The 13,298-nt window shown below is 44.6% G+C and overlaps 1 protein-coding gene across 3 annotated transcripts in view; it reads left to right on the top strand.

Moving 5' to 3' along the window:
• The first annotated feature begins 8,100 nt into the window (after positions 1–8,100).
• LOC141110685 (interferon regulatory factor 3-like) overlaps positions 8,101–13,298 on the top strand; it is a 54,564-nt gene continuing 49,366 nt past the window's right edge. For 2 of the 3 annotated variants that reach the window (XM_073602184.1, XM_073602182.1), the window contains exons 1-2: positions 8,103–8,281; positions 12,507–12,687. The gene's annotated coding sequence lies outside the window, so the exon portion shown is untranslated. Of the gene's footprint in view, positions 8,282–12,506; positions 12,688–13,298 lie in introns of all 3 variants that reach the window. The other variant, XM_073602183.1, reaches the window with a different exon arrangement.

Raw genomic sequence — 13,298 nt, 5'->3', positions numbered from 1 at the left:
GAATGTTCTGCGGGGTCTAAGGGGTTAAAGCAGGTGGTGAGGCAACACAATGCTGCCTGCTTTAACCCCTTGTTTGCTGTACTGCACAAGGTTGCAGAGCTTTTGTAGAGTTGTCTCATTCACTTGAATGGGTCATGCTTGGCAACTGTTACACTCACTAACAATGACAGGTCATAAACCTATGCTGCGGCTGTGACATGTGTACACCCCTGGCTACTGCGGTTAAAGGGGTTGCAGTTAAAGGGGGTGATAAAGACACATTTTAACTATGGGGTTTTACCACCCCCCAAACTGTAAATGAACCCTCAGACCCCTTTCACACTGGGGCGTTTTTCAGGTGCTTTAGCGTTAAAAAAAGTGCCTGTAAAGCGCCTGAAAGAAGCCTCATCTGCAATTCCAATGTGAAAGCCTGAGCCCTTTCATACTGCCAGCACCCGAAAAACGCTGGTAAAGCGCCGCTTAAGACCCCTTTCACACTGGGGCATTTTTCGGGCGCTGGCAGTGTAAAAGGGCTCGGGCCATTGGCGCACCCAGCCCGATGACAAAAACACGACAGCGCTGCAGAGAAGCTGCTTGCAGGACTTTTTTTGACGCCCTGCCAGCGCAGCGCCCCAGTGTGAAAGCACTCGGGCTTTCACATTGAGATTGCAGAGGAGGCTTCTTTCAGGCGCTTTACAGGTGCTTTTTTTAACGCTACAGCGCCTGAAAAATGCCCCAGTGTGAAAGCGGTCTTACTGTTCTGAGCCCCCTATAAGGCTGCTTTCACACTGGTGTGCTGCAGTTTACCTACACCACGGGTGCAGCGCAGTGTGACTTTTCTGGGTTAGCTGCACTTTGCCATAAACTTCTATTATATCCTGCAGGTGTGGTGCACTTTCTGAAAGCGCACCAAAACTCCCGCATTCAGAAAGTGCACCAAACCTGCAGGATATAATAGAAGTCTATGGCTAAGTGCAGCTAACCAACAGGAAAGCTGCAGGAACACTGCACAGCCCCCCGTGGTGTGGGTAAACCACAGCGTATCAGTGTGAAAGCAGCCCTACAGTGCCTTTCAAAAGTATTCACCCCCTTGGCATTTTTCGTGTTTTGTTGCCTCACAACCTGGAATTAACATGGATTGTTTAAGGATTTGCATCATTTAATTTACAGAACATGCCCACAACTTTGAAGATGTTTTTTTTTTAATTGTGAAGCAAACAACAAATAGGACAAAATAACAGAAAAAGTCAATGTGCATAACTATTCACCCCCATAAAGTCAATACTTTGTAGAGCCACCTTTTGTGGCTATCCAGCTCCAAGTCGCTTTGGATAAGTCTCTATGAGTGTGCCACATCTTACCATTGGGATTTTTGCCCATTCCTCATTGCAAAACTGCTCCAGCCCCTTCAAGTTGGATGGTTTGCATTTGTGAACAGCAATCTCTAAGTCTGACCACAGATTTTGTATTGGATTGAGGTCTGGGCTTTGACTAGGCCATTCCAACACATTTACATGTTTCCCCTTAAACCACTCAAGTGTTGCTTTAGCAGTGTGTTTGGGGTCATTGTCCTGCTGGAAGGTGAACCTCCGTCCTAGCCTCAAATCACACACAGAGTGATACAGGTTTTGCTCAAGAATATCCCTGTATTTAGCACCATCCATCTTTCCCTCAACTCTGACCAGTTTCTCAGTCCCGACTGCTGAAAAACATCCCCAGAGCATGATGCTGCCACCACCATGTTTCACTGTGGGGATGGTGTTCTTTGGGTGATGTGATGTGTTGGGATTGCGCCAGACATAGCGTTTTCTTTGATGGCCAAAAAGTTCAATTTCAGTCTCATCAGACCAGAGCACCTTCCTCCATACATTTTGGGAGTCTCCCACATGCCTTTTGGCAAACTCAAAACGTGCCATTTTGTTTTGTGCTGAAAGTAATGGCTTTTTTCTGGCCACTCTGCCATAAAGCCCAACTCTATGGAGCGAACGGCTTATTGTTGTCCTATGTACAGATACTCCAGTCTCTGCTGTGGAACTCTGCAGCTCCTCCAGGGTTACCTTAGGTCTCTGTGCTGCCTCTCTGATTAATGCCCTCCTTGCTCGGTTTGCTGTTGTGCCATGTTCTTTCCATTTGGTTATGATAGATTTGATGGTGCTCCTAGGGATCATCAAAGATTTGGATTTTTTTTATAACCTAACCCTGACTTGTACTTCTCAACAACATTGTCCCTTACTTGTTTGGAAAGTTCCTTGGTCTTCATGGCAGTGTTTGGTTAGTGGTGCCTCTTGCTTAGGTGTTGCAGCCTCTGTGGCCTTTCAAAAAGGTGTGTATATGTAATGACAGATCATGTGACATTTAGATTGCACACAGGTGGACATCATTTCACTAATTATGTGACTTCTGAAGATAATTGGCTGCACCAGAGCTTTTTATGGGCTTCATAACAAAGGGGGTTAATACATACGCACATGCCAATTATCAGTTTTTTATTTCTGAAAAATAGTTTTATGTATATATTTTTCTAATTTTACTTCACCAACTTAGACTATTGTGTTCTGATCCATCACATATAATTCAGATTAAAAACATTGAACGAAAGGCTGTAATGTAACAAAATAGGTAAAAAGCCAAGGGGGTGAATACTTTTGCAAGGCACTGTATACTATTATGCCTGACTGAAAGATCTCTTCTTTCCTGCTGCTGGCACAACTCTGGAGACCGCTAGCTGGGATAAGTCGGTATCACTCCGCATGGGACAGGAGCCAGCACTACAGAGGAGGCTTCTGCTTGTGCAGCTCTTGCTCCCTACTACAGCTCCAACTTTACAAGTAGTCCCTCGGCATTGCACTCTGTTTGATGCTCTGTATAGCGAGTCAGCAAGGCCAGACCGCGATCTACTGGTACTGTAGATCACGATCTTCAACTTTACTGACTCCGCCACTGACCTAGTAAAATAAATTAGATATTTATTCTGACAGAAGAAAGGGAAAATGAAAGGGTGTTAATATAGGTGTAGACTCACAGTAGCTGTAGTATACTTACCAGAGCAATTAGATAACAAAAAAAATCAGACACCCATGTATACATCAAGGCCAAAGTTCCTCTTAAATATTCTCTTATGACTTTTCACCTAGCTTTGCCTTCTGACTCAAGATTACAAATATTATTATGGTTGATCTACAGTATGCACACATACAGTACAGTACTGTGCAAACGTTTCAGGCAGGTGTGAGCAAATGCTGTAAATTAAGAATGCTTTCAGAAATAGACGTGCTAATAGTTTAGTTTTTATCAGTTAGCAAAAGGGAAAGTAAATGAACAGCAGAGAAATCCAAATTAAATCAATATTTGGTGTGACCACCTTTTGCCTTCAAAACAGCATCAATTCTTCAATTCTTCTAGGTACACTTGCACACAGTTTTTGAAGGAACTTGGCAGGTAGGTTGTTCCAAACATCTTGGAAAACTAACCACATATCTTCTTTGGATGTAGGCTGCCTCAGATCCTTCTGTCTCTTCATGTAATTCCACACAGACTTGATGATGTTGAGATCAGGACTCCAAGGGGCCACCATCACTTCCAGAACTCTATGTTCTTTACTCTGAAGATAGTTCTTAATGACATTGGCTGCATGTATGAGGTTGTTGTCCTGCTGCAGAATAAATTTGGGGCCAGTCACAAGCCTCCCTGATGGTATGGAATGATGGATAAATATCTGCTTGTATTTCTTTCTCAGCATTGAAGACACCATTGATCCTGACCAAATCTACAACTCTGCAACTTTCAAGGAACCTCCACCAAGTTTCACTGTTGCTTGCAGACACTCATTATTGTACCTCTCTCCACTCCAGCCCTTCGGCGAACAAACTGCCTTCTGCTACAGCCAAATAATTTCAGATTTTGATTCATCAGTCCAAGAGCACCTGCTGCCATTTTTCTGCACCCCAGTCCCTATATTTTTGTGCATAGTTGGGTCCCTTAGCCTTGTTTCCACATCGGAGGTATGGCTTTTTGGCCACTATTCTTCCATGAAGACCATTTCTGGCCAGTAGATGGGTGTACCTGACTCACACTGCTTTCCGCCAGTTCTGTGCTGATGACAGTGCTGGACATGTAAGCATGACGTGTCTTTCATCTGCTGCATTAAATTTCCTTGGCCGACTACTGCATATACGATCCTCAATGTTGCCCGTTTCTTTGTGCTTCTTCAAAAGAGCTTGAACATCACATATTGAAACCCCAGTCTGCTTTGAAATCTTTGTCTGGGAGAGACCTTGCTGATGCACTATAACTAGAAACAAAAAGAAAAAAAACACTGGAATCCACTTGTGTTTGAGTGTCAAAAATTATAATAATAATGATTAATCGGCCGATACGTCTATATGACGGGGTATCTCCCTAGTAGCAGAGTAATAATCTAGTAAGTAAAAAAGGGGGGTTGGGACCAGAGCAGTCCCAGGACTGCAATCAATGGGAGAATCACAACGGTATGGATCAAATGAAAGATACAACTTTATTGATTATTGCACAGTACTATAAAAATATATAAATCTCATTCATGTGGCACCAAGGCCATATGAGTGAGATGGGTTCCCTCACAAAAAACACCAACACTAACATGTATAGCACACTGTAGAAAAAAGAGGTGATAATAAACAACGTTGTTACATTAAAAACAAGCATGCTGGCACACCCTCCCCCATATATGCAGATCGGCTCTGAGCGGTGGTCTCCCTGATATGATAAAGACCCTGAGCGTATGAAGATAAGAGTCCCATGTTTGGCAAAGTGGTATCAGCAGGCCCCCCAAAAACTGACTCCATATAACCTTGTACACTAATGCCCCGGCATGGGCTTGATGAATGAAAGGTAAAGGAGTTGGTAGGCGTGCACAATAGGCAGTGGAACCGTGGATTGTATGTGATAATAACAAGCACGTGGCTAACACTGAAAGCCAGACCAGTGCGGGATATGGTCCAATAACAATGTGTCCATGTATTAATCGATCAGCAAGTCTCCAGAATTCCAAAGAAAGATAGAGGCACACTTGAATATACACAGTTCATTCAGCAAATGCAACAGACTGTAAACACATGCCAGGGTGGTTCAAAACACAGTGCTGCTGCAGCCTAGCCTGATAGCATCAAGCTGTGACCCTAGGCTTAAGTGTGTGTAAAGACACAAATAGCGGGGAGGTATCTGTCCCTGTGGGGTTCTTACCCTTCCCTCGTTTGAAGTCACTGAGTCCTCACTGGGGGTGTCTCACACGATGTGGTCCCGGCTGGTCAGGCAAAGAAAAGCTGCTGACATGTAGACTTGGAGATTTCCATGTGTCCAACGGAGTAGCCACTCATTTGCATGGAAAGCAATGAATCAGTTTGTGTTTGGTTCATTGCACAGATGGTGTTGCTGTGTATGGCCACTGGAGGGAGTGCTTAGGTAATTCCATGATAACGCTGGTTTCTTCAGTATAAAAATAGCAAGGAACGTCCCGCTGCTGTCAGAGATAGAGTAGGGTGTCAGGGAGGGGCTGCCAGCGTCTATAGCATCGCTACATCAGCGCGTTTCGTGCTTTGAACAAGCACTTATTATTATTTATTTATTTAAGGTACTTATATAGCGCTGTCAATTTACGCTGCACTTTACATATACATTGTACATTCACATCAGTCCCTACCCTCAAGTAGCTTACAACCTAAGGTCCCTAACTAACATTCATACATACTAGGGACAATTTAGACAGGATCCAATTAACCTACCAGCATGTCTTTGGAGTGTGGGAGGAAACCGGAGTACCCGGAGGAAACTCACGCAGGCACAGGGAGAACATGCAAACTCCAGGCAGGTAGTGTCGTGGTTGGGATTCAAACCAGCGACCCTTCTTACTGCTAGGTGAGAGTGCTACCCACTACACCACTGTGCCGCCCTACTTTATCTGGGCTTGTTCAAAGCACTAAACGCATTGACGTAGCGATGCTATAAACGCTGGCAGCCCCCCCCCCGACACCCTACCCTATCTCTGACAAGAAAAAAGAAGAAGACACCCGGTACTAGTGTTAAGGATCTTTCTTGCTGCTGACGGGTATTTTTTGGCCAGTATAGGATATTGATTTAACATTAACTAATTTCCAAATTACCAAATACTAATACCATTACCCTATTACCAGCCAACAATTAGCAAGATCCTTCAGCGTCCGGACGTTGTTCCACGTTGTGTGTTAATTGTTTTCGTATAATGTATTGTTTTTCGTCTGTTCTGTCAGGCCTATTACCTAACCATAGACGCAGTAATTGGGCCCTACTGGACCCAACTACGCTCAACCTATGTTTATTTTAAATAAAGTTTGTTGCCTAATATGCCTAATGTATTTTAACCATTTAATAAAGTGAATTATTCAAATTTTTGGCAATTCAGCTAATAATTTGTGACAAATAATTAATATGTGTTGCTAAAGTAACCCCCTTACCCAGACACTAGTACCGGGTGTCTTCTTTTTTCTCGTGCAATTATGGTTACAGCATCAGTTCACATATGAACTCACTGGTCACTTCAGGATTGGACCATCCTTAGGTGTTTCTTGTTCCCATTTCTCCCCTTCCTTTAGTTTAACCTATCTCTGACAGCAGCGGGACGTTCCCTGCTAAGAAACAAGCGTTATCATGGAATTAATAAAGTTGTATCCTTCATTTGATCAATACCGTTGTGATTCTCTCATTGATTGCAGTCCTGGGACTGCTCTGGTCCCAACCCCCCTTTTTTACTTACTGATGCAGTATAACTACCTTGTGTTTTGTTGATGTGCTCAGTCTTGTCATGAAACGGTCTTCCACAACCTCACATTAGAATCAGAGTTTGGCTGTTCCTCATCCAGTTTTAAGCAGCTGTTTCTGTTTGAGCTAATGACTGTTTAAACCTACATAAAAAATTGATGATCATTGAGTCCACGTTCACATTGGGACGATTTGGCATGCGATTTGACATGTCGAATCACATGCTATAACGGAGCCTATTTTCGGCAATGACACTGTCCGAATCGGTGTGACTTTGCGGCGCCGCACCGATTCCCAAAAGTAGTTTCTGCACTACTTTTGGCGACTTCAGGGGAGCGATTTCAATAGACATCTGTGCAGGAACAGATGTCTCTCAAATCTCCCTCGAAGTCGGACTGGGATGCTGGTTTGAAATTGTGCGAGTTCATCTTAAAGCAGAGTTCCGCCGAAAAAAAAATAATTAAATGTCCGCAGCTACAAATACTGCAGGTTCTGACTTTTATTAATCGGACACTTACCTGTCCCAGGGTCCCGTGATGCGGGGGAACGAAGCCCCGCTCGTCTCCCCCTCCTCTCTGCCGCGCTGGCATTGTCACTGTGGGTGCCCGGGTGTGGCTTCTCCGCCGGGCATGCACTGCGTGACTGGCCGAACAATCATCTGGGACTTGTGACGTGTCCCAGATGATCGCCGAGAGGGAGGGGGGAGAGGTGAACTTTCTTCCGGCGCCGCGGTGCCCCTGGAGGAAGTGGGAGCTGGAACCCTCTAAAAAGAGGGTTTCCGCTCCCCCCCACCCCAAAAAAAATGACATGCCAAATGTGGCATGTAAGGGGGGGTCACCTTCCCTTGAAGCGGATGTTCCATTTTTGGGTGGAATGCCGCTTTAACTCGCACAATTTCAAACCCGCCCTCAGTGTGAACCTAGGCTAATACCTGTTTGGTATAATTGGTTTGATTTGATTTAGATGTTTCTTCTGTTCGCTCACTTTGCAGCCAAAGGGGTAGTCACACCAAATATTGTTTGATTTCGATTTTTCATCTGTTCCGTCACTTTGCATTTTGTAAATTGATAAAAATAAACAATTAAAATATATATTTTAGAAAGCATTCTTACTTTACAGCATTTCTTCACACCTGCCTAAAACCTTTGCACAGTACTGTATATACAAAAATATTTTGTCTTTCGTTTCTGTTTCAAACTGAATGGGTTGTTTTACTTGGTGACGGTTCACATATACATTAATGAATGTGAACACAGAGTGCAATCCCCAGTCTTGTAACCTAAACTTGCAGTGCCACCTAGGGGTGATATTTTGTATTACCAAGCTTCTCCAAACTGGAACTTCTTATGGGAGGAGCAGAAAGTCTGTAAAACAGCATGCAATATATAGGAAACTGAAACTGCTCATTCTGCTATAAAAGCTACTGCTGGCAGCCTTCCAATCCACCAGATTTCCGCACACTTCAACTGATCGCACACACCTGCAGGATTTCCAATAGAGTTGTTATCTTACCTGGCATTCAACTTTTCAGGTACGAAGCATAGGCATCCCTTTAAATGTTTATTGAATAAAAATGTTGGGACTTTATATGAGACAACGACTGCTGAGTTTGTGTGTCGCCAATGAAAAGAGGGGGGGGGGGGGAGGGGAATGTTGGGACTTTGTGTGAAGCACACCACCAGAAACAAATGAATCAATTACAATGTATTATTTATTGGTGCACATGGATGCATGTGGGACAATATATATAAATATACAATATATGATAAATTTCCCTAAGGGCTCATTCAGACAGGTGCTGAGACAGGTCCTGTATGCTGAGACACTTTTTGCTGCATCTGCATCCACCAGAGAGCTTCACCTATAGAAGTGGGTGCACAGATCCGAAAGCAGACACTGTACATGCATCCTTTCCTGTCTGCGTATCAAATTCCAACCATGTCCATGCAGCTGCTGCATCTCAATTGACTGACTGGACTGCCTGCACAGGGATGCACAGAACACCATGCATTCCCATGCGTTACACGGCCATCACACTGAGCATGGACGCATATGCTCTATGTGACTGAGGCCTAATTGTCATGTGGGCCAGATAGCAGGAAAGAGGCGATGTCGGGTAAGGATGAGCTCCGGGGTGTTCGCACACTCCATGTACAGAGCCCGCCAGAAAGTCGGCACGGTGCTGCGCTAATCACAGGCAGTGAGGCATTTTCCCGATGTGCGGCTGCAGAGATCGGGAAATGTCTCACTGCTTGTGATTAGCGCAGCGCAGTGCCGACTTCCTGGCGGGCTCTGTACATGGAGTGTGCGAACACCCCGGAGCTCATCCTTAATGTCGGGTATGGAATTTTTTTTCTAAATCATACTTATGTAGGTGGATGCTGCAGCTGTCCCCCCCGCCAGCTCTAAGGCTGAGAACCAAGTAATCAAACACGCTGATCACTCAGTTCTCAAGTGCTCCCTAAGCAGAGAGCTGGTGGCTCTCAGTCTCTGGCTCTCAGCTCTGACACCCCCCCCCCCCCCCTGCTGTCAGCTGAAAACGGGTCACAGGAGTGCAAAGCAATCTGCACTGCTGTGATCCACAGGAGAAGTACAGCCAAACAAGCAATACATCGATCACACAACCCGTCTCTCTGCTCCTGTTTGACATTACTTGCGACATTTGAATAATGTCCCTATTTATGTTGTGACTTGTGAACCCAGGGTCCTCCAGGGCCCAGGCAGGCTCTTCCTCAGCCCAGGTTTAGATGCAGACTCTTTCTCCCTGAAGCTGGCAGGTCCTTCAGGCATCCTCTTTCCTTGTCCAGAGGGCTTCCACCAGTGGCGTTGGCAGGGGGGGCTGACAGTGGCTGAAGCCCCGAGTGGGTCCCCAAAAAGCCCCGGGTCTCAAGTGGGCACTGTTCTATTATTAGCCCCAAGCGCCGCCACCAAGCGGGGACCGATCGGATTCCGAGCCCCATCGAGTGTGGCCGAGTCACATAGCAGGTCCCGCCTTCTGGAGCATGTAGTGCCTATGATGGACGCCCCACTGGTCCAATGGTGGGACCGCGGGGCGTGTGACGTCCATCATAGGCGCTGCAGGCTCCAGAAGGTGGGAATTCCAATGTGGCCCCCGCGCCACATCGAACCCCCCTTGGCGCTTGGGAGGATGGCTACCCTCCTCTTCTCTCCTCTGGCTCACCACGGCTGAGCTGAGCTGCTGCTGCAGGACACATGTAGTCTGTCTCCTGGTCAGGTAGGTCAGTATGTTTATGTCAGGTAGGTAGGTCAGTGTATGTCAGGTAGGTAGGTCAGTGTATGTATGTCAGGTAGGTCAGTGTGTGCATGTCAGGTAGGTCAGTGTGTGCATGTCAGGTAGGTCAGTGTATGTATGTCAGGTAGGTCAGTGTGTGCATGTCAGGTAGGTCAGTGTATGTATGTCAGGTAGGTCAGTGTATGTATGTCAGGTAGGTAGGTCAGTGTGTGTATGTCAGGTAGGTCAGTGTGTGTATGTTAGGTGTATGTCAGTTTCCGGGGATGATGTTTCCACAGTGCCTCCAGCTACTAATACTACCCATGTTGTATACCATAGCTTACATATAGGTAAGAGTGCTGGGATTAAGATTTGGATCCGACTCTTCCTGTTACATAGTTACATAGTACAGTGCTCATCAACCCTGTCCTCAGGGCCCACTAACAGGCCAGGTTTGCAAGATAACTGAAATACATCACAGGTGATATCATTTGCTGCTCAGTGATTGCAGTATTCTAGTCTGCATCTCCCCAAGGTAATACATGAAACCTGACCTGTTAGTGGGCCCTGGGGACAGGGTTGATGACCACTGACATAGTAGGTGAGGTCGAAAAAAGACACAAGTCCATCAAGTCCAACCTATGTGTGTGATTATGCGTCAGTATTACATTGTATATCCCTGTATTTTGCGGTCGTTCAGGTGCTTATCTAATAGTTTCTTGAAACTATCGATGCACCTGCTGAGACCACCGCCTGTGGAAGGGAATTCCACATCCTTGCCGCTCTTTCAGTAAAGAACCCTCTACGTAGTTTAAGGTTAAACCTCTTTTCTTCTAATTTTAATGAGTGGCCACGAGTCTTGTTAAACTCCCTTCCGTGAAAAAGTTTTATCCTTATTGTGGGATCACCAGTACGGTATTTGAAATCATATCCCCTCTCGAGCGTCTCTTCTCCAGAGAGAATAAGTTCAGTGCTCGCAACCTTTCCTCGTAACTAATATCCTCCAGACCCTTTATTAGCTTTGTTGCCCTTCTTTGTACTCGCTCCATTTCCAGTACATCCCTCCTGAGGACTGGTGCCCAGAACTGGACAGCATACTCCAGGTGTGGCCAGACCAGAGTCTTGTAGAGTGGGAGAATTATCATTTTATCTCTGGAATTAATCCACTTTTTGCCAATATTCTGTTTGCTTTATTAGCAGCAGCTTGGCATTGGCGTATATTCAATATATTTTTAATATATACCATGTACTATGTAGGAACACATATATATATATGTGTGTGTGTGTGTGTGTATATATATATATATATATATATATGTGTGTGTGTATTTACTTTATGTTGTATATATTGTCCCACATGCATCCATGTGCACCAATAAATAATACATACTAATTGATTCATTTGGTTTTGGTGGTGTGCTTCACACAAAGTTCCAACATTCCCCCCTTCCCTCCTCTCTTTTCATCCCTTTAAATGTGTCATATAGAAGAAGGATAGTATTTAGAATTTGAGTGTGCTTGCCAAACTTGTTACCACACACAAAGTGAGGGCAAATAACACATATGAATGCACAGATGGCAAAAAAGATCTGAAATAGGGTCTAGCCCTTTCCACTATTTAAAACTACAAAAAGAAAAAAAAATTGCTAGTGTTCCACTTTAAGCACATTGGTCACTAGTCAATGAGAGCATACTACTGGATTAGCTTTGGCTTAGGTCTACGAAAAAATACAGTCATTTTTTTTATGGGTTTATGCTTTTGTTATGGGATAAAGAAAGAATGGATGGGATGGATGGATTGCATAGTTTAGATTTGATGGATGGCTGGATTACATAGATTGCAAGGATTTTTAGGGATTGCATAGATTCGATAAAATATATAGGAATGGATGGATTACCTAGATTAGATAGGATGGATGTCTTACGTGGATTAGATTGAATGAATGGATGACATGGATTCGTTTAGATGGATGGATTATATGGATTGGAATAGATGAATGGATGGATGGATTCCATAGATTAAATTGGATGGATGAATTATATGGATTAGATTGGATGGATAGATGGATGTTGCAGTCAAAACGGAAAATATAGCCTTGGGATGCATACATAGAGTACACCAGACCTGCTAAGTACCGTAATTAAAGGTAAACTTCAGTTCATTTTAAAAATTAATCCATGCAGTACCCCCAAGTAAACAAGTATTTAACCCTTGCAGTTCAGAAGGGCCCCATTGTGTGTTTAATAATAACAGATGTCTGAAGCTGCGCTTTTTTACCCTTTTCCAGCTAAGGGTACTGTATGTACCTGACTTGGATATTTAAATATGATGCTGGATGTAGAGAAAAAAACATTATTACCCAGTGCAGGCTTCAGAGAGTACACTCCGACTGACAATGTATAGAGCTGTGTGTGTGCTGTGGTTGCTGTGGACTACCCAGAACTCTCCAAGGACTAACATACTTGTTTAAGTCTAGGGGGCTTCAAAAAGCAGTTATACTTACCTGATCTTCTGCTCCCACAGGTTTCCTCCAGGCTGTAAGACTGGACCTGCAGATTGTTCTCTTCTACGCTCCATTGGTCGCAGGTCCTCTGATGTAATCAAAAGTAATGCAAAGCACATAGCCCTGCACTGGACGTGAGGACATTTCACTGCCGGAGTGTAGGGAAGGAGAGCTCCAGCCAGCAGAGAAGCAAAGGATTGGGTAAAACTGCTGTTCCCTTAGACCTAAATGAGCATTTAATGCTTGCAGTGCACTGCAAGGGAAGATTTTTACTTATCCCGGATGTGAGGGACCCCCGTACTCAAGATGTCCACTAGTAAATGCTTCCTCTGTCCGGTACCACACAATCCAAGACCCCATAGCTTTCCCATTTACTAGTCGTAGCTCAGAGTAGGGTAACATCAGACCACACCAGTCTTGAAGTACATCAGGAATAGCCTTTTATTTGAGATTTCACACAAATATATACAGCAGGATGACAAACTGTAACCAGAAACCTAATTAACATGAGCTAATTATCTAATCCTTTAGACAGCCTAAGTGATTAAGAGCCGGTTCACACAGGGGCACCACGACTTGCAGCGCGACTGCCTTAGGCGACCTGCAAACGACTTCAGCGGCGGCTTGCAAAATGACTTCTGTATAGAATGCAATGCAAGTCGCCCTGAAGTCGTCCCGAAGTAGTACAGGAACCTTTTAATAAGTCGGAGCGACTTGAGTCGTTCCTATTAGAACGGTTCCATAGTACAGAACGGAACGCGACTTTTCAGGCAAATAAGTCACCTGACAAGTTGCCCCTGTGTGAACCGAGT

Source organism: Aquarana catesbeiana, linkage group LG10, assembly GCF_042186555.1.
Source record: "Aquarana catesbeiana isolate 2022-GZ linkage group LG10, ASM4218655v1, whole genome shotgun sequence".
NCBI classification, from domain to species: Eukaryota; Metazoa; Chordata; class Amphibia; order Anura; family Ranidae; genus Aquarana; species Aquarana catesbeiana.
This window is presented reverse-complemented; position numbering and strand designations above follow the sequence as displayed.